At 38.5% G+C, this 19892-nt stretch overlaps 1 long non-coding RNA gene across 1 annotated transcript in view; it reads right to left on the reverse strand.

Moving 5' to 3' along the window:
- Positions 1-8517: 8517 nt before the first annotated feature.
- Positions 8518-19892, reverse strand: part of LOC309876150 — a 119180-nt gene continuing 107805 nt past the window's right edge. Inside the window, exons 3-5 of the long non-coding RNA XR_014317127.1 lie at positions 9505-9557; positions 9186-9377; positions 8518-8697 (exon numbers count right to left, since the gene is read on the reverse strand). This is a non-coding gene — a long non-coding RNA (uncharacterized lncRNA). The remainder of the gene's footprint in view (positions 8698-9185; positions 9378-9504; positions 9558-19892) is intronic.

The following is a 19892-nucleotide window of genomic DNA, read 5'->3' on the forward strand; positions in this document are numbered from 1 at the left end:
ATTTTCCTGTAAAGTTTATTCACACTACTGGCTACTCTTTTCTTATATTTTTAAGGAATTCAGATTTTAGAAACCATCACTTAAAACAAATCTAGCAAACTACGCAGTCATTTCTTCCCTTACTTCTTCCTACCTTAGGAATTCTGATGCAGTTCACTGTTTCTCAAAACAAAATTAGTTGCAGTGATGAGTCACATTTTTATGGTAGCAAGGAATATAAGATGTATGGCTTTTTGTGTATCAAATGTAGAGTGGTGCATCTGAAGATTTATAAGGTCTTTTCTAACAAAAGTTCAAGATCATGGATGAAGAGCAGAGTCAATTGTGGCAAGGAAATTTCAGTCACCCAGTGGACTCAAATGGTTATGTAAATACCACATATTACTCAATGGCACTGACTCTGTATAAACACCTATGGCAAGAGATGGGTATCAATCACATGAAAACACCAGAGTGGACCTCCAAGCAGCTATACTGATCATCAGTCATTTTCACTCAAAAACATTCCCACCTTGCCATACAGTGATAGAATCACTATGGTTGGAAAAGACCTTCAAGATCATCTGGTCAACCCATCACCCTACTACCAATGTCAGCCACTAAACCATGTCCAACCTTTCCTTAAATACCCTCAGGGACAGTGATTCCACCACCTCCCTGAGCAACCCATTCCATTGTCTGACTGCTCCTTCTGAGAAGAAATGTTTCCGAATTTCCAACCTGAACCTCCCCTGGCACAACTTGAGGCCATTCCCTCTAGTCCTATCACTGGTTACCTGTGAGAAGAGGCCAACACCTTCCTTTCAGGTAGCTGTAGAGAGCAATAAGGTGTCCCCTGAGCTTCCTCTTCTCCAGACTAAACAAACCCAGTTCCCTCATCTGTTCCTCATAGGACTCATGTTCCATCTCAGCTTCATCCCTTGGCTTCAGGCCCAGACCCGGCCAGTGCTCAGGCAAGTCCTGCCTCTTTGCAGCCTCTGTTAGAGCTGCACTGAAAGTAGTATCTCCAAACTCAGTGGGATAGATGGCCACAGAGGTGGCACCACCTCACAAACACACCTCACTGCCCCAGCCTTTACATGCATGGTCCAAAACTGAAGAAGATGCAGGTGAGAGATAGACAACAAATTTTGTTTTTTGGAAGCGGTCTCTTTGTTAAAACCTGAATTAAACTAGTTGGATAAAAGAGAAGAACAGCTTAGGTCAAGGTACAGTGAAAGGTGAATAAAATACAAAGGGCAAAGTAGCCAGCTCAGAAAGATGGATAAGATGGTCTACTATGGTACTTATCCAAAGAAGTGGTATAGGGTAGAGATCATTTACATAAATGTTACCTGGCACTCTCTGTGTGTCAGGAACATACACAACACACAAAATCCTGCCCTTTCTTTGATATTTAGAATGGTTTATCCCTTTCTTGCTCTACCTGAAAATGGTTGAATATATGAGCAGTGACTTCCGCAGACCGAAATACAGAGGTATAGAGTATAATGCTAAAACTTCAAATGTCAAAAATGAAACAAGACTGAGACTATTTCAGTCATTGTAGATCAGTGTTCTTGGTCTAAATTAGTCAGCTGCCTGTTATGCAAGATCATCCTCCTTGCTAGTCATTCTCACAGGGTATTTACAGAACACTACATGGGAACTGGTGAGAATCTCAGTGAAGGTACCACCAGGAGGAGGCTACTTAAAAAAGAACATACTGCATGCATTTCCAGGCAGACATTTAAATAGACATTTCTAAAAAGTATTTGCTTTTTCATATGCACACACATATATGTAAATACACACATGCACAAACCGTATTTGCATGTCATTGCATGTAATATGGGAAGAAAGAAATATGTAAATATGTTTTAAAAACTATTTCTAAGGCTTGAAATATTTCTGATACTTTTGGATAGCATACACTTATTTGGAAGTAGTTTTCTAAATGCAGCCTTCGGAGAAGAGTATTTCACAAATCAAACTGATTCACTCAGAGCACATTTTGCCAAGATAACATTTACTGGAGTAGGGGGAAGAGGGAAGAGAGAAATCAGGGAAATTTGTTTTTATATCAACCCAGTGGAGTCATATCTTTCCTCTTCTGGATCTTTGATTCAATGTCCTGAACAAGTTGTAAACCATCTCATTAAAAAGATCACAACCAAATGCACACAGAATATTTTAGCACAACAATCTGTTGCACTTTTACTGTCTTTCTACCTTGCCCTCTGATATATTTACCCTAGCTGGCTTGGGGTCTAGGTACAATTTCATCTGTATAGGATAATTCCTACCTGCTTAACACATGCTAAAAAAATCCTTTTTTGGGGAAAACTTAAGAAATGAAGTGAACACGAACTTGACTAGTCAGAAAAATCTCTCCAAATAGCCTTTAGCTGTTTGTATCATACAACAGCACTGTTCTCTGTGCAGTTATCTCAATTACTCTTCTATCAATACACTTACAAAGAAGACAGAGAAGAGGAGACCAGTAACATTTCAGTTTGCCATCATTATTTTTACTGTATGTTTTCATTTATTTTTTTTTCTTAAGAGGTATAGTACATGAATTAAAACTAGTTTAATTCATATTATTTACACAGAATACAATCTGATCTGCACTGATTCAGGGTCTGTAGTATCTTACTTTCTAATTCATGGAATAGAAAATTAGGATTGCTGAACCAAGCCAAGAGGTAAGCTACTTTTGTTTGATAAATAGAAGTATTTTTCAATAGCACTTGACCAGAAATGCAGGAGTTTCAGCAAAGCCCGCCAAACTCCAAATGGACTGTCTGATGATTTGGCACAACTTGAGATAACACTGAGAGCAAGTATGGCCAAATTAGTACTTGCATTCAGTTAAAATGAAATGGACTATAATATAAATAGATCAAAATTGGGCCCAGATCCTGCAATTCACTATGCAGGCAGATTGTCAAATGCAGAATCAGCACTATGGTGAGCTGAAAGCTAATGAAGGAAAGCCCAAAAAAAAAAAAAAAAAAAAAAAAAAAAAAAGGAAGAAAGAATTGCTAGAAGAAAACAAAACTTTTCAAATCCTGCATGTAACTAATATTTGCTAAATACCACAGACATTAACAAACTCTTTAAGAGCAATTATTTCCAGCCCGTAAGCAATTCCTTTACTAAATGTAGTGAAAGGAATTTCATGCAACAGTGTGTCAAGCTGTTTTGGAAAAAGCTCCAATAAAACCCTTAACACTATACCCACAGCAAAGCAAGTGTTTTAATAAGTATTAACCGGTCCAAGTAGCAGTGCACTTCCTGAGCAAAATCCAGGTGACAAGAGATTTTTGAAGGAGACTAAGGATGAGAGAGGAGTGAAAGGTTAAACATACAAATCACAGAAAGAAAGGAGTCTGTAAATGCTGGGCTTTTTTTGAGAATTACAGCCTACAATGCAGTTCCTCTGCTTCGTGTTTGCCCTAAATTAAGAAAGCAAATGGAGCAGTTTGGTACTATGAAAGACGCAGTTTTATAGATAAACCTATTTACACTAAGACGACAGGTTGCATCATGTTATATAAATCAAATCTTTTACTGTGACTCAAGGATCTGCTAGGAAAGTCAGAAATTCGGTTGAAAGAGGTGCTCTGAAAAATCGGCAAACCTGAACATCAAGGAGAAAAAAATGAAACAGAGAAAACAGAACATGTTTCTAGACATTTTACAGAGAAAAAATATATACAAATAATAAAGGAACAACAACAACAATAACAAAAAGCCTTACCATGTTTGCACAACTGTGTGTCTGTAGCCCATGCTATAAATGTGGATCCCTTCTATTCCCATCATCTCAGCCCCTCTAGTGGCCAGTACCTGAAGATCTTGCCTTCAGGAGGGACAAGATCTATCAGTATGTACCATTTGCTGCTGCTCTGGTATCTCGTCAAAGATTTTTTTACTTAATTGTGTAATTTTTTTTCAGGAGATATAACTTGTCACCTTTTATTAGCATTTTTGTCAGTGCTGCTGCTACGTGCATACATTTAATTGCTAAGCAACAAAGAGTAAGCTCTCACAGCACATTCAATTACTGCACTCCCTTTGCCATGCATTGTTACTGGTGCACTTACATAATCTGAAATACAAAAAAAAAAAAAAAAAAAAAAAAAAAAAAAGGTTGAAAATATTTATTTCTGTTTCCATAGCATCTAGAAGCCACAATCTGGAAACAGACTCCACCATGCTAGCCACCAGGCTGGAAGCTAGCAAGGGAAGCTGAGAGCACATGAACTGATGCAAAGTGGAGGAAAGTTAAAAGTGAATCTGAGTTTCAGCATTTGCATAGATGAATAGGCTAAAGCACTCAGAGGCGACTGTCCACCTACAGCTAGACAGCAGATGTGTTCAGACATCGGGGAACTATCCCTCTGGCTAAAATTCCTTAAATATTCAAGGCATTTGTAAGCATGGTGGTCTCAACGTGCAGATCAATATCGTTGTAAAAGCTTATCATTTTGGAAGAAGAGATACATCTGCACTGTACCATAAAATGATCTCTTCTCCCTTCTCCCTTCAAGGTGAAGACGAAAAAAACAGGGCAGACACTATTTCCTCACCCAAAAATGTACTTCCTCATCTATCTTTCCCACTCAAATGTATATTTGGCCCTAAAATTGAAGGATGCCATCTCAGAAACCTGTGCCTAGCATGGACCTGGATTATTTGGTTTTATCATAAGGAAAGATTGCAATTTTAGTATTTATTGAAGAACAGATAAGTTTGTAAAATAATTTTTTTTTTCCTCCTGAAATGTGAAAGACAAGTGCTCCATGCTTGCCATTGGCATCATTACTAGCCATTATACCCATAACAGTCAGAATTGCATTTCTAAATAAAGAGTGCTTTATCTGCAATATTCAGTGGGAAGAGCAGCTTGGAAAATGAAGCCATTACTGTTTGGGTGTATGAATTTGCAAAACCACATATAACTATTTTTATTTCTGCAGTGAGATGGGAATTTAGGCACTTGGCCTGACTCTCACTGTGTCCCTTTGACATCTCCCACGTAGCACAAACTGCAAACTGCCTACAGTGAACCAACTGAGAAGACCTGTTAGAATCACCCCAAGCTCATATTTCAGGATATCAAACATCAAGTATAATAGCATGGATAATTTAAAAAATGTATCTGACCTATTTGTCCCAAGGATCAAGAGGAGTGTTAGGAAAACAGGCAGTTGCTATTAAATCATGGCCTTTCAGTACTTCAAGGTGTCTGATAAGGAAGATGGAGACTTTTTACCAGGGCCTGCAGTGACAGGACAAGAGATAATGGTTTCAAACTGAAAGAGGGTTTAGAATGGACATAAGGAAGAATTTTTTTTTTTTTTTTTTTTTTTTTTTATGATGAGGGTGGTGAGGCACTGGCAGAGGTTGCCCACAGAAGCTGTGGATGCCCTATCCCTGGAAGTGTTCAAGGCCAGGTTGGATGAGGCTTTGAGCAACCTGGTTTGGTGAGAGGTGTCCTTACTCATGGCAGGAAGTTGGAATTAGATAATCTGTAAGGTCCCTTCTAATTCAAACCATTCTGTGATTCTATGCACACAGTCCTGTTGAACAGTACCAATACTTACTTGGGGTTCCAACATTTTAATGTAAGCCCTTCCAATTAATACTTTCAGAGAAAAAAAAAAAAAATCCCACCCCAGCATAGTAACTCATATTTGGTAAGGAGCTATCTGAAGGAGGAGATACAAAGAAATTTAACTTCTCCAACAGTTAACAGTTAGTCTTCTCTCATTTGGAGGGACAGAGACAAGGTCTGTGGTTGTGTCCTAGGTGCACTGTCCTGCATACACCCTTGGGAAGACCAAATAGCATTCTTCTAAACGAAACACTGCAGGAGCCCACAAAGAATATTATCAAATTCCTAAACTAATTAATTAAAGCGGTACTTAATCATACAAAGTGCTTTTGCATAAAGCTACTCAAAACATTAATTATTTAACTCCTAAAGTATCTGTGTGAATATATTATTTTTATTATTATTTCATAAGAGGGGAGATGGATGCTCAGAGAGGCCACATATTTCCAAGAACCCTGGAAGTCAAGTTCTGGAGCCTCTTGACACAAAACAGATGCCAGGTGGAAGACATGGTTCCTGATTTCTGGGTGACTTTGGATGATTTCTGTACCCAAGGTAGCAAAGTTGGTTGATAAGACAGAAATTCTGAAAGCCCTCACAATCTGGTAAATTAATGGCATACTATAGTCCATGTGCTGATAACTGTAAGGACTTGATCTTTTTCTCACCGTTTAATCTCTGAGCATTCAAAAACTACTAAATGCATAGGCATGTTTCTGTATTTCCTAAAACAAAATTCACTTCTGAATTCTCACATTTAACATTAATAGTTTCTACTGTTTAGCTCAAGACAGCAGTTTGTTCGATGGAATTTTCCCTAGGCATTGGCCTAAACACCAGGCACAGCTGGGCCCAGCATCAGGAATTCAGTGACAATCTTACAAAACTTTCAGGGTCTGTCTCTTAGTGATGACTGCAATGTCACCGTGGAGCATTCGGTGCATTATGTATCCTCTGAATGTGGGTTCCTGTGACAGCATGGACAATATAGCCAATAGGGAGGAAAAATAAAGGTTACATACGACCATTCCAATCACACACTACAGCACAGAGTTCTGATAAATGCTTTGTTATTCCCACATTTTTATAATTGCCTTTTCATGCCTTCAGAGGAGAATTTTAGCCATAATCTGTTGGCTTGTAGGAGCTGAAGAGGCAATCATACAAGTTAAGTGTTGGTTATAATTGCTAAAGACCACAGGGTGATGCCCCGGTCCAAAGGCGTGGGCTGCAGGCATACGTGTATCCGCAATGCAGCAGTTCTGAGCAGAGCTAATGGGATTTGGGAAGGCAACTTTTTTCCCTATAGAGCCCCATTACAGAATGCGCCTGCTTACAATAATAATGAAAGGGAAATGGACATTAACATTGCATTTTCCAGTCTGGGACTCTCAGCAGTTAATCGCCTTTTGTTTGACAGAGCACTAACAATAGTAGTAGGCTTTGCTCATACATGAGCAAACACCCAGTATCATGAGTGTTAATGGGGCCGCCTTTCTAAATGATGTGGCTGGAGAAGGACTTACTGGGCTCAGAAAATGTTCTTTTGCTGAAAATAATAAAATTGAATAGTTTTCTGTTCATTACAGTGGTGTTTTTCAAGAACTGGATTCATCTCACATAAACCAGCAATAAGATAATTTTCAGCTAGTACTGAGCTTATATATGTGTGTGTGTGTGTATGTTTATTTCTAACTCAAAATGTGTCACCGAAGACTAAGTCCAAGCTGAATTAGAACTGTGGATTAAAAAGACATTTTCAAAAGGTATGTGTGCATAAAGCTCAAAGATATTTCTCTGTTCATGACAAAAAAGTTGTGTTTTGGTTGCTTCTTTCCTTTATAGACAGATGATTCAAAGACAAAACCACACATTCATTAAAGACAAGCATATGGACCTCCTGATGGAACTCTTTACATTTCTTCTTGTTTCTTAATATCAACAACTTCTATGTTTTTCACTGAACTATTATTTTCACTTTTTCTGTATCTACTATTTTTGAGAGGTGTGTCTTTAAACCAATCTGTTAGCATATGTGATCAGAGTGCTCTTTTTTGCCACACCAGTGTGGGGAAACGATTTTATCCTTTATCAAGACTGGAAGTACTCAGGACAGAAAGCAACTGAACAAAGACCTGAACAATAGCTGTGAATTTTATTGTTGTAATATTATTAATTTAAGCTTTCAACAAAACAGTTTGTTAGGGATGGGTATGAAGGAGCAGAAAATTAAAGAAATTTCTGTAACATAGTACCTCAGAGCTATGAACAGTACAGCATATCTTCAAGAACTTCTCTCCAAATCAGTGCTTCCTTGCTTGTAATGCGGAAGCAGAGAATGTTTTATTTGCAGTACTTCAAAAGTGGCTAAATGCAGCTCAACAGACAACACTTTTAGAATCTGTAAAACACTTAAGCTTTCAACCTGCATGGGACTGATAGGATTTACACATTACAGAAAAATGAGATCTCGAGCTCAGAAATACTATAGTCAATCTTAATTATATTCTAAATTTTGCTATCAAAATGGTAAATGAAAAATCCTTCCAAATCCCAAATATTTCATTTAATTGAAAGTAGGTTATGGGGCAAGTAAGAGATGGACATGACACATCCCACATAATCATTATCAAAGGTACAGAAGTGAGGGGGTACAATTTCTAGAAATAACCCAAGTTGTGGAGTAATACCTCTCCGTATAAAGGTAACAAATATTTGATGAAGTTTATCAATCTGTAGAAAGCACTTTGTGACATATGAAAGAGGCCTTTGTCTTTTGGCCTCATTAGTTCATAGCAAGAACAAAACACTCGTATAAATGTTCACAGGACTTTATTAAAACATACATCTTTGTATATCCAGGATAAAATTCAAACGCTATCATCTACACTTCCCAGAATAAAAGGAAAGGAAGGGGCTTAAAGTTCAAAACCTTTTTTAAACAGGACTGTTTTGAATGTAGACTTCTACTCTCTGTAGCTGTTGCTATTTACCAGCTCTTATGCCCATGACATTTGTTTCATGATCTTTGGTAATTTTATTTATATCTTGATTCAGTCCAAAGTAGTTCTCCAGCAAATGAGACAGGACACCTGTTGGGAAAAAAAAAAAAAAAAGAAATTTAATTAGAAATGTTCAGGTATTGAAGACCAGACCAATTTTTATTTTATTTTTTTTTAAGGAAAGAATACTCATTAGGCTGAAGAAAACCTTCACTCATTTTCGAAAATAATGAATGTACTGGATGAGGTTCACTTTGAATTCTTTACTATAATAAAAGTGGGAACAGATTTGTATTGCATATTCTAATGTGAAGATGAAAACTGTGGTGTTCAACTGGCATGCAAAAAAGCATATCCACAGTAGTGTCATATTATGTACAATATAAAATTAAATACAGCAGAATTATGCAGCATGCTGTCCCTCACTAGCACTGATAAACATCAAGTGTTTTCACAAATGGAACAATAGCATCCATTATGTTGTCTCAGATTATGTGTGTTTCATAATTAACATTATTAGAAGAGGAAAACTATGTTCTGTAAAAGCAGTGCAGTTAAGTGACATTCATAATACCTACCATGCAGTCCATTAACCTCAGCAATTTTAAGTAGCGTCATAGTCATCCGTGGCATTTCAGATTTCTCACAGCTTCAAATCTGTGGGCAGCTTCACAAGCTTTTTGCAAAGTTTCTCATGACTAGGACATCTGTAAAATTCCCTCCAGACTTTTCTTCAATTAATCTCGTTACACACCCGGTAATTCATATCTCTGAATAAGGATAAAGGTATGATCTTAAAACTATGCTCTACTGTACTCAATGTTTTTATTTTTTCTTAACTTATTGATAATTTGTGGTTCTATAAGATATTAAAAGTATTCTGTTTCTCAATCTTACCTTTTTGTCTCCATTTCAATGTGTTTTTGACGAGCAGCTTTCCCAGTTGAGTCCTATAGTGAGGAGTCAAAACAATCAAATATCGATCTTCTGGCTTTTACCAACTAATCCACTGTTTAACATAGCTGTCCTCAAAGGTTTTAACAATCTCGCTATTTAGGTGAGAAAAAATGTATATATTTTATAGTCATATGAAATAGTGCAACACTGACTGACGTGTTGCTTAGAGACAACAACTCAAAGCAGAATCCTAAAATATTCAACGAATTACAGTGTTGTGTATCAGTGGCTAGTATTTTAACATTCTCATTTCATATTTTGTAAAACAGATTTTTAATCCAGAAGACAGCAGAGGGAACCCATTTCTCTTTTGATAAGTAGCCATTCAAAGTTCTCATGGTTTTTAATTTCCACTTAGTTGCTCTTGAGTTTGGCCTCTCTCCTGAGGTTCATTTTGCTGAACATTTTTGTTATTCACCAACTGTGAAAGAAAGACCATTAAACACTGCTTCACTGTCAGATTTTCTTCCTGGATGTGTACTCAGGAAATATGTAAGGGTAGTACTGGGATGCTCACTTTTGGCATACTGTTTTTTTGCTAATTTCTCTAATCCACCAAGGGGAGAAATTGGTGCCTCTTCGTTAATTCTAATCTCATGAAAGTGGTATTCTTTTCCTGCAAGGAGCCGATTCAGATTTCATCACCAAAACTGAAGCAGAACTGCTATGACAGTAACACCTTTAAAATACTTCTCTTAGGAAATACTGGTCGTCCTGCTTTCTTAACATGAATATTTTTGTATTTATGATACAGATGTGTAAGAGGATGATGTATCTTCTCCTCTGGCTGGCAGTGCTAAATAGTGTTCTATAACATAACTTAATGTGATATAATATGAAAAAGATGTTTAGATCCTCAGACAATGCTAGTGTGTAAGAAACACAAAGTACACTGGGTCTACTACCCCAGACCATACACCCAACTCACATCACTGCTAGAAGAGTGCCAAAAGGCAAATCTTCTCTGTTCACCTTGTATGATGCAGGCATTACATAGGCAGCCTCCAAACAGCATACAAGTGCACAGCTTTAACTGGTCTGGATCACAGATAAAAAGCCTCGTACCAGAGGGGGTGTAGAATTTTGTGACTAAGCTGTAAATCCCAGAAATTTTAAGGACTACATGTGCTTGTAAAGTCATGAATGGGGAGAAAAAAAATATTGATTTGTGATTTGAGTGCAAGGGACAGGCAGTTGCTTTGGATCTCAGTTCTACTACCCAACTAAATTTGCTTAACTAAAAACCAAATTTGCAATGGCTTATTTGTATGAGGGTAGTTACAATTTGCCAACTTGTAATGAACACAGGCAGCAATCGTACTGAATGGCTTAGCATGCTTCATCAGAATTATGCCATGCCAAACCATGCTGTGCCAGCAGACCACTCATTTTGGGCTGGCAGCTTTCCCATTCTATCTATTTGCCCTTGTTTAAGCAAACTCTTTGACAAAGTGATGCCTTAAATCTCTAGAGGGGTCTGGAAAAGGATTCTCTGGAGCCACTGGCCCCTGTCCCCACAGCAGAGAAGACCAAGCCCCGCAGCAGACTGCAGTACTCTGCTTGCCTGCTGCTCCCACAGGCGCCGTCAGCTGCACTTCCACAGCCCACGAGTACTCTCTGAATCACACCTTGTAACGTAAAACCTCCCTCTGCAAAAGGGTTTCTTCTTTGCAAGGAATGGGAGATGGTACTTTAACTAGGAAAACAAAAATAAACAGCCAAAAAGTGGATTTTGTCCGAGGAATTATGCTGTAACCAACATTCCAGAGTCCCTGTCAGCTCCACGCTTGTTCGAGCCTGTACAAACAGGGCTTTAGAAGAGGGGAACCAAATTTAATATTTGCTTGATTTATAGGAGATTTCACATAAAATCAAAGACAACGATGTGTAAAGAAAATCATTGTTTCTACTTTTGACCACATTGCAGTACTGTCTACATCTATTTTTTTTCCAAAGAGAACTGTAAACTAACTAAACACTAAGAATGTGTATGATAAAACCGAGTATCCAGATTTCTAACATACAATTTCTAAAGGTCATTTTCTGTAATGTTACACTGATTACCACCTGATTAAATTGCCTACTGCTCCAAATTTAATGAGAGACTGAAAATTCTCAATGGTAATTGGAAGAGCCGATGTCTTTAAAGAGAGAAAGTGAGTGGGTAGCTAGTTGAAGCACAGAAGAATGCTTATTAGTGTGGAGGTGGAAGAAGTCCTTACTGGGAAAAACAATTAAAGACTATTTTATTTGGAAAACACTGATTTTTTATTTGTACTATTTCATTGGAGTCCTGAATACAGTATCTAGCCAGCACCCTCTTTCCTGCTTTCAATTGCAGACTGTATGATAAATTTAATGATTTCACATTTTTCAGTATAAAAGATTTTTGAATATTGTCAACAACTCTCTAACTGATTTGTGTCTTGCCCTGTATTTCTTAAAAGCAAAAATCTTGTTACTCAAAATAAAGCCATTCTCAGAAAATACAAACACACAGAAAAATCCAAAGACAGAAACAACAACCCGATTTTATGTTATAGAACCTCTACATCAGGAAATAAGAAATAATTTCCACTTAATTAATATGAAATCCTGTAAAGGCACTAGATATTATTTATGTTCTTGCAGTAAGATATATCGAAAAAGTATTATGGGAGATTGAAATGGCATTAAAGTAAACCGCTGTTAAGGATGTGGCTCAGATGTGCATTAGGGAGACAATGATAAAAGGCCAGTTGTTATTAAAATTACTGTATTTTTTTTTTAAATCATAATCAGATTTTTCCCCTAAAAGATACGGTCTACTCTACATAAATATTATTTAAAGGAAGTCCTCTGAACTGTTTTATATAGAAGATCAGGCAAGGCAATTGCAATAGACCTTCTGGGTTCATACTCAACAGAATTACTGCTATTATTATTTCTTTAAGCCTGCAACTCCATCTTGATATCCATATTTTACCCTGAGTGCAAAATGCATATCGGAAATCTGGACTGACTTATTTGCAAGTTAATATGTAACATAAAAGCAACATTTTAGCTTATTAAATAAAATTGCAAGCAGTTAAGACTTTTAAAAATATCATTGAAAAAGGGTAACTCAGTGGTTCTAAATTAGAGGGAAAATAGCATAAGGAAAATCTTTAACTCTGTCCTAGTTCTGTGAAATGACCAGTCCAGCTATTGGGAGCTATGATCAGTTAGGATCCTCAGGTCATTGCCAGAAGAACTGCAAGCGTCCCAGCAACAAAAGAGCTCCTTCAGAAGCTGTATCTGATGTTCCTTATCCATCCTCTGCTGGGAACATGCCATAATATAGTTTAATTGTCGCTCAAACCTGGGGTTAAAATCTGTCCTCAAGCATATGACCGTGGTTTGTTGCTTGGCTGAAAGACTGACTTGTTTTCCTGTTCCCAATTTTCTTTTCTTTCAGAGCAGGTATTTTATTCACAGTCATATCTGGCTGGGTGAAAAGGACAGACATCAACTGTTATTCATTGGTCTGGTATAAAATGTTTAACAAGTAGGAGAGCGGCAAAACGTGCAAAACAAACAGCAAGACCAAGCTGTAAGCAGCAGAAGAGATTGAAGCATGAGCAACCACAAACATGAGTCACCCGACCCCTGTTCCAAGCAGCCAGGAGAAACGTGCCTCAGTAAAATGTTATTTCCTTTTTTTTTTTTTTTTTTTTTTTATGAGAAAGCAAATGCAGGTACAGAGGTACAGGCAATTCCCTTCAGGTCTATTACTATTTACAATGGACGCAAACGTCACTCTTCGTGTGGTGTTCAAGGAGAATGGGGAGAACAGCAACTATCAGCAGGGCAGAGACTTAACTCTTCCCAGCATCATCATTCTTGTGGTTGATACGAAGGCACTTGGCTAATTACGGCTTACCGATGCTACTGCATTATCTGTTATCATAAATAATTGAACAATAGAAAAAAAGAAAAATGCCCAGGCACAGTAGTACTTTCAGATTGCTTACAGAGGGGCTTCAGGGTAGAAAATATGTTGCTGTTTTGAAAACTTTTTGCGTATCTTTGCTTAAAAAGACTGAGATCCTTTTGCCTGTACCATTAATCAATATTACTTTCCTCTAGCCAAATGGTGTATTGGCTTACATCTGCAGGCTTGAAGCAGATACCCCAGTCCCTGGTAAGAGGTCTTCACTTCCCTGCCCTCAGACAGAGCAATTTGTAAGACTTTAGATTGCAAATGGAAAAGGAAGAACTCTTCACAAAGCCTTCTACACACAGTAAGGTTAGTCTGGCATCAGAGGTCCCCCCAGCACCACCAAACTTTCATTTCCTGCAACAGATGAGAGGGATGCAGCAGCACAAGATGTCTGTGCAGGTGAGAGGGTCACAGAGCTGGTATAAGCTCCCCAGGAACATTATTCCGTCAATAGCTCAAATCAATCCTTCAGCTCTTCTAACTTCAGGAAGGGTCACATAGCACTTGTTGCCTTGTCAACCTCACATGCCCGCAACTGGTGTTCAAGAGGGATGACACATACTCGGGGTTTATTTGATGTTTGGAACATGCCATAAACTCAGGCCAACAAAAAAAAAAAGCAGAACACTCAGAACACTAAACTAAATATCTATACTCCTTCACCTCACTGAATGCCCTTAGCAGGGCTTTGAGTTGGTTTTGGCTTGTTTGCTTGTATGTTTGTTGTTTTGGTTTGGTTTGTTGTTTTTTGTTTTTTTTTAGGACCTGTGTGAATGTAGTTGTGTGATCATGATTGAACTCCATTCTGATGTAGAAGAAGGAAAACTGGAGAGGTTTGCCCCCTACATCCTTATGCAAGGCACAATGAGGAACACCCACAGTGGGGTCCACTTTTTCTTTTCTTTTTTTTCCCTAGTTTTTCAGTCTTTGAGGAAAAGTTAAAACAAAACAATGTTTCTGCTCTAATAGAACTTTCAAGCCAATGTTTACCAAATTATTTCTAATTCTGGTGAGAGAAAAGGCAAAAAGGGGAAAGAGAGAAAGGGGGAAAGGGGAAAGGGAAAATAAGACAAAAAGAAGTGAGAGTATAAGGGCTAGCTTAAATGCTCAAACCATAATGTTTCCAGAACTGTTTGTATATTGCCCAGATTCTTCAAATACTAAAGACTACTTTTCTAAAGTACCAAATGAACATAGAATCATAGAATCATAGAATCATAGAATATCCTGAGTTGGAAGGGACCCTTAAGGATCATCAAGTCCAACTCTTGACACCGCACAGGTCTACCCAAAAGTTCAGACCATGTGACTAAGTGCACAGTCCAATCTCTTCTTAAATTCAGACAGGCTCGGTGCAGTGACCACTTCCCTGGGGAGCCTGTTCCAGTGTGCAACCACCCTCTCTGTGAAGAACCCCCTCCTGACGTCAAGCCTAAATTTCCCCTGCCTCAGCTTAACCCCGTTCCCGCGGGTCCTGTCACTGGTGTTAATGGAGAAAAGGTCTCCTGCCTCTCGACACCCCCTTACGAGGAAGTTGTAGACTGTGATGAGGTCTCCCCTCAGCCTCCTCTTCTCCATAAATAACATAAATAACATTTACATTCAACTTTTAGGTCCTGTGTCACAAAGCTTAACAATGCCAAGTAGATAAAATCAAACAAATCTAATTCACATTTCATGACAGAGAGATTCAGGAATAATAAAGCATAACAGTATAATAGCAGAAAGGAAAAAAACAATAAATCCCTGCATCATAATGGGTTTCATTTTCTTCTCTGAGAGATACACATTGCCATTAATTTTGCAGGCTATATACTAAGGCAAGGACACTTAGTCATGAAATCACTGTCAGAGAACTGGTAACTGTCAAGAATCTGTTCATCACAACACTTGTTTTTTCTTGATTCAGTTAAACTTCAACAAAACTGAATATTAATGCACAATAAAAATAGTAGTCTTTGCATGCAAAACTTATGTGTTTCACTGAAGACACCCCCACTTCCTCCTACCAAACAGCTGTGTACAATAGTATATTCCAAAAAATTTTCTTTAATGCTAAAATACCAAAGAATGGCTGAGGTAAAAGGAAGTCTTTTTGACAAATGCCTTGTTTGGTGAAGGCACTTGAATGTATTTTTATTTTATTTACCAATTATAAAACTGCTAGTGTATTGCATAACTTATTTCAAGCCAGAATTAATCCACAATAAAGCTATGATCTGAATGAATCTTTAAAGAATTATCGTCACTTTCTACAACAGTTATTGGTGAGCTAAAAAGAGGCAACAAATGAAGTCTTACTAGGAAAATAAACGTTATGAATAGACATGAGAATCTGTTATTAATCAATTATTCAAGGGTGCAGGGGGAGCAGAGACGTGTTAAGAAGCACACTTTGGGTCCAAAACAGGAACAGCAAACCTCAAGACAGACACATGGACCAACAAAAGTAGTTCACAGAATTTATCCTGAGGCTAATTGGTGCACTGAATAAAGGATGTTATATCTCACTATGTGCAAGGTTTTTGATGGCTTTGTTATTGGGAAAATTTGTATGATGGATACTTCTTGTGTGAATGTGTTAAGTTCACAAGCTCATGCTAAAGACTTGATTCATTTCAGCCTGCAGGGAGTATGTGCAAAATGACATTAGCCAAACCAGGGCAGTTTGAATGCTAAAGGATTGGTTCTGGGAATATTTATCTCAGGATAGGATTTTTATCCAGTAAAGCCAGCAACTGCTTAGTGATGCACTGAATTCCTTCCAGGCTGGAAGGACATGCAATGACCAAGTGTGCAGAACCAACACCAGTTTGCTTTTATACTGTAGGAAGATCATGCATGGTCACCACATGGTGTACTCACAAGCTTGACCTATTTTTACTAATACCATATTCTTAATGATTAACAGCTTCATTTAGACTGTGCACTGGGCCTTATCTTCACTAATTTGCCTGTTTGTTGTGCACTATCCTGACTGTAATCATACTGGCTACCCATTTAGCATTAATTTAGATTTCCAGAAGAAATCCAAACAAGCCACATTTTTATTGAAGGACAACAGAGCCGTAGCTAATACTGTTGAATGAAACAGCATTGCACTGAAGCTGTACATCCAAGAAGATCATTTTGTGTCTATACAAAACTAAAGAAAACAAAAGGATGTTCCTACTATTGATGAAAAAGTATTTGTGCCCATAGCTTTGCATCAAGGAAGAGATGGCTGGAAGCAATGCTTTGGCCTCTAAAGATCATGCTTCACTGAGCAATGTCAAGTAATTGCTGCATGGACCACCAGGCCAAAATCATCATACTTCAGCAAGGGGATTCCCAAGGGCCCAAACTTCTCAAGTCAGTGGGATTCCTAAGCTTCTCAAGTCAATGCAGGCAACAATCAGGATCCGCTAGGCAAAAATCAGGATGGCTCAGGAGGTCACAGAGGGTAGGTTAAGTCAGAGCTTGGGCCTGACACCGACACACAGCAGCAGCAAGAGGGAGAGACAAGAAGAGGATGGAGTAGAGGGAATCATAGAATCATAGAATATCCTGAGTTGGAAGGGACCCTTAAGGATCATCAAGTCCAACTCTTGACACCGCACAGGTCTACCCAAAAGTTCAGACCATGTGACTAAGTGCACAGTCCAATCTCTTCTTAAATTCAGACAGGCTCGGTGCAGTGACCACTTCCCTGGGGAGCCTGTTCCAGTGTGCAACCACCCTCTCTGTGAAGAACCCCCTCCTGACGTCAAGCCTAAATTTCCCCTGCCTCAGCTTAACCCCGTTCCCGCGGGTCCTGTCACTAGTGTTAATGGAGAAAAGGTGTCCTGCTTCTTGACTCCCCCTTACGAGGAAGTTGTAGACTGTGATGAGGTCTCCCCTCAGCCTCCTCTTCTCCAGGCTGAACAGGCCCAGTGACCTCAGCCGTTCTTTCAAGGAAAAGAGACAGCATGGCCAAAGTGGACGCAAGCATGCCTGCGTGTGCCCTGTTGTCAACCAACAGACAGATAAAGGGCTGTTAAGAATGCGAGGTGAAAGAAAAGAACCTGCTAGAGATATTTGCCCATTTGCAAGTGGGAAACTAGGGACGAGAACTCCTAAAGTGAAGCTGGGGCATTTCCACTCTGATGTTCCACATACTGTCAGGGTAGCGCTGCTGGAACTAGTACACGCAGAAGAGAATTTCATCATGTTTCAGTATTAAAGTTTGCAAACATGACCATCAAATATCATAAAAGGATACTTTTTCTCTCAAGAACAGCAGGCAGAATAGGTATTTTAGGCAAAAATTATAAACTATCAGCCTCGGGTGTGGATGGCAGGGAGCAACTGACTATAGCTAAACATCAGATTCCCAGATACTAAAGTTGATTTAAAAACCTGATTTTCAAGATGCTGAGTTCAGTTGGCTATGTGTAATTTTCCTATGCTTGATGTTCACTTCAGCTGAGCTCTGCTAATTACAACCTCACTGTACCCACCTCTCCATGGGGCTCCTATTTTGCACAGGGCCACATTTTAATTAAAGAGAATGTTTTCTTCTGTGCCGGTGATGCCCATCCAGACCTCCTTGCAGAATTTTCCTGTGGTCCAACTGTTTACATAAATAACAAATGGGTGCAAAGTGGTAAAGTAGCTGCAGTCCTAAGACGAATGACAAAAAAAACCTTCAGCCTCTCTTGCTCACAGGCTGCCTCCTTTCTTACTTCAACTTTCAAATGGGTATGAACACTGTTCTGCCTCTTTTTTATTTATTTTCCTTAGAATTATGCTGTAAAAATATTGAGACCCCAACAATTCACTCCAACAATGGTGAGGAATTTTTATATTAATTGACAAAACTAACGAAAGTGAGAAAAGGAAGATTCTTTCTTCCTCAAACCTAAAGATATAACTGAAAGAAAATTACATTTGGTGTTTTCCTTGCATGGACTAGGTTTTTAGGCATAGACCCAGCAGGAGAGATTAAGAACTAATTATTTCCATTCACCTTGCAATATTCAAAATACAAGGTGCTGCCATGAAGAATCTGTATGAGACTTTAACTGGAATAACAACTATAATTCCTTTTCCTAATCTTCCCAGGTAGCAAAGAAATAATACCAGAGATAGTGAGAAAAATATTTGTATGTTAGCATTTCATTGAAAGATTTTGTACATTCAACAAATTTGAAAATATTATTTCCTGCTTGCATCATAATTCAAGCTAATAGCCTAATTAAATGTCTGTAAATTGTAAATTACATTTCTCTAAATTATAATCAAGAGAAAATTGTTAATATACTAAAAAGTTAAAATTCTGTAGGCACAACCTTTCCACACACAGGTCTCTTACCATACATAGCTCTATAGTTTTGTATGTCAGATCACAATTATTGGTCATAGGTGATCCTCGAGGTCTGCTCCATGCCAGAAAAACTGACACTAAGCTGCTCAGTGATGGCACAGGAACAACTTACCCAGGTGTCACAAGCCTGGGTGGCATGGTTCTCCTCTTCCCCCTTTGCAGCAACCAACCTCCTAGTGGAAAAATTACTGCCTCTACATTTCCTCCAAATCATTTTTCTATGTATAATTTTACCATTTTTCTTGGAATGATAGAGGTAGCTATATATAGCCCCACTGTACAACGTGCATTTCTGTTCTAATCAAGCTTAATGGGCAGAAGCTGCAGAACAAACTGACAGAATTGGAAACCTTTGGAGGACACACAGCAGCGACCACTGGGGCAAGGGATGCCCCTACACTGGCAGGACAGTAGCAGGGTCTAACCCTACCCTCTCCTACCCCTGCTAGTCCATCCTCGGATGTTCTCACCTATGCTGCCAGTGTGTTACTACCTTTATTATACCATTTAAGCAAATGCCTTCTAGGTGAGAGCAAGCTGTAAGTCACTATTACTATTTTTCATCAGAATGCAAGATGCCGGTGATTCAGCACCCATGCCCTTTTCAAGTCCCGAGTTCCCACCAGCTCCAGCAGAGGCACTATCAATGTGCCTAGAGCACAGTGTTTGCTGCAAGAGTATTTGATTATTAGGGAGAAAGATGAAAGCACTCAGCTTCTGCTAAGAGCACCCAAAAGTGGCTGAGACAAGAAAATTGCCAAATAATATTACCCAAAATATGACATTGATAAAGTTACCAACTGAAAAGGACCTTTAGAATAATATAGGCTCCATTCTTAAACAAAATAGGTCACTGTCTACTTCATTCACCTTTTATTAGGGTAAACATGAAGAACTCAAACTTGTGTGTGGCCAGGAACAATTGAAGACAGCTCTCTGAATTCAGGGCATATTCATATCTTGTTTATGTTTTAAGAGATTTATTGATAGACCTGAATGCCCACATATGAGCATTGCCCATTA

Source organism: Aythya marila (genome assembly GCF_965140915.1).
Source record: "Aythya marila genome assembly, chromosome: 3".
Taxonomy (NCBI): domain Eukaryota; kingdom Metazoa; phylum Chordata; class Aves; order Anseriformes; family Anatidae; genus Aythya; species Aythya marila.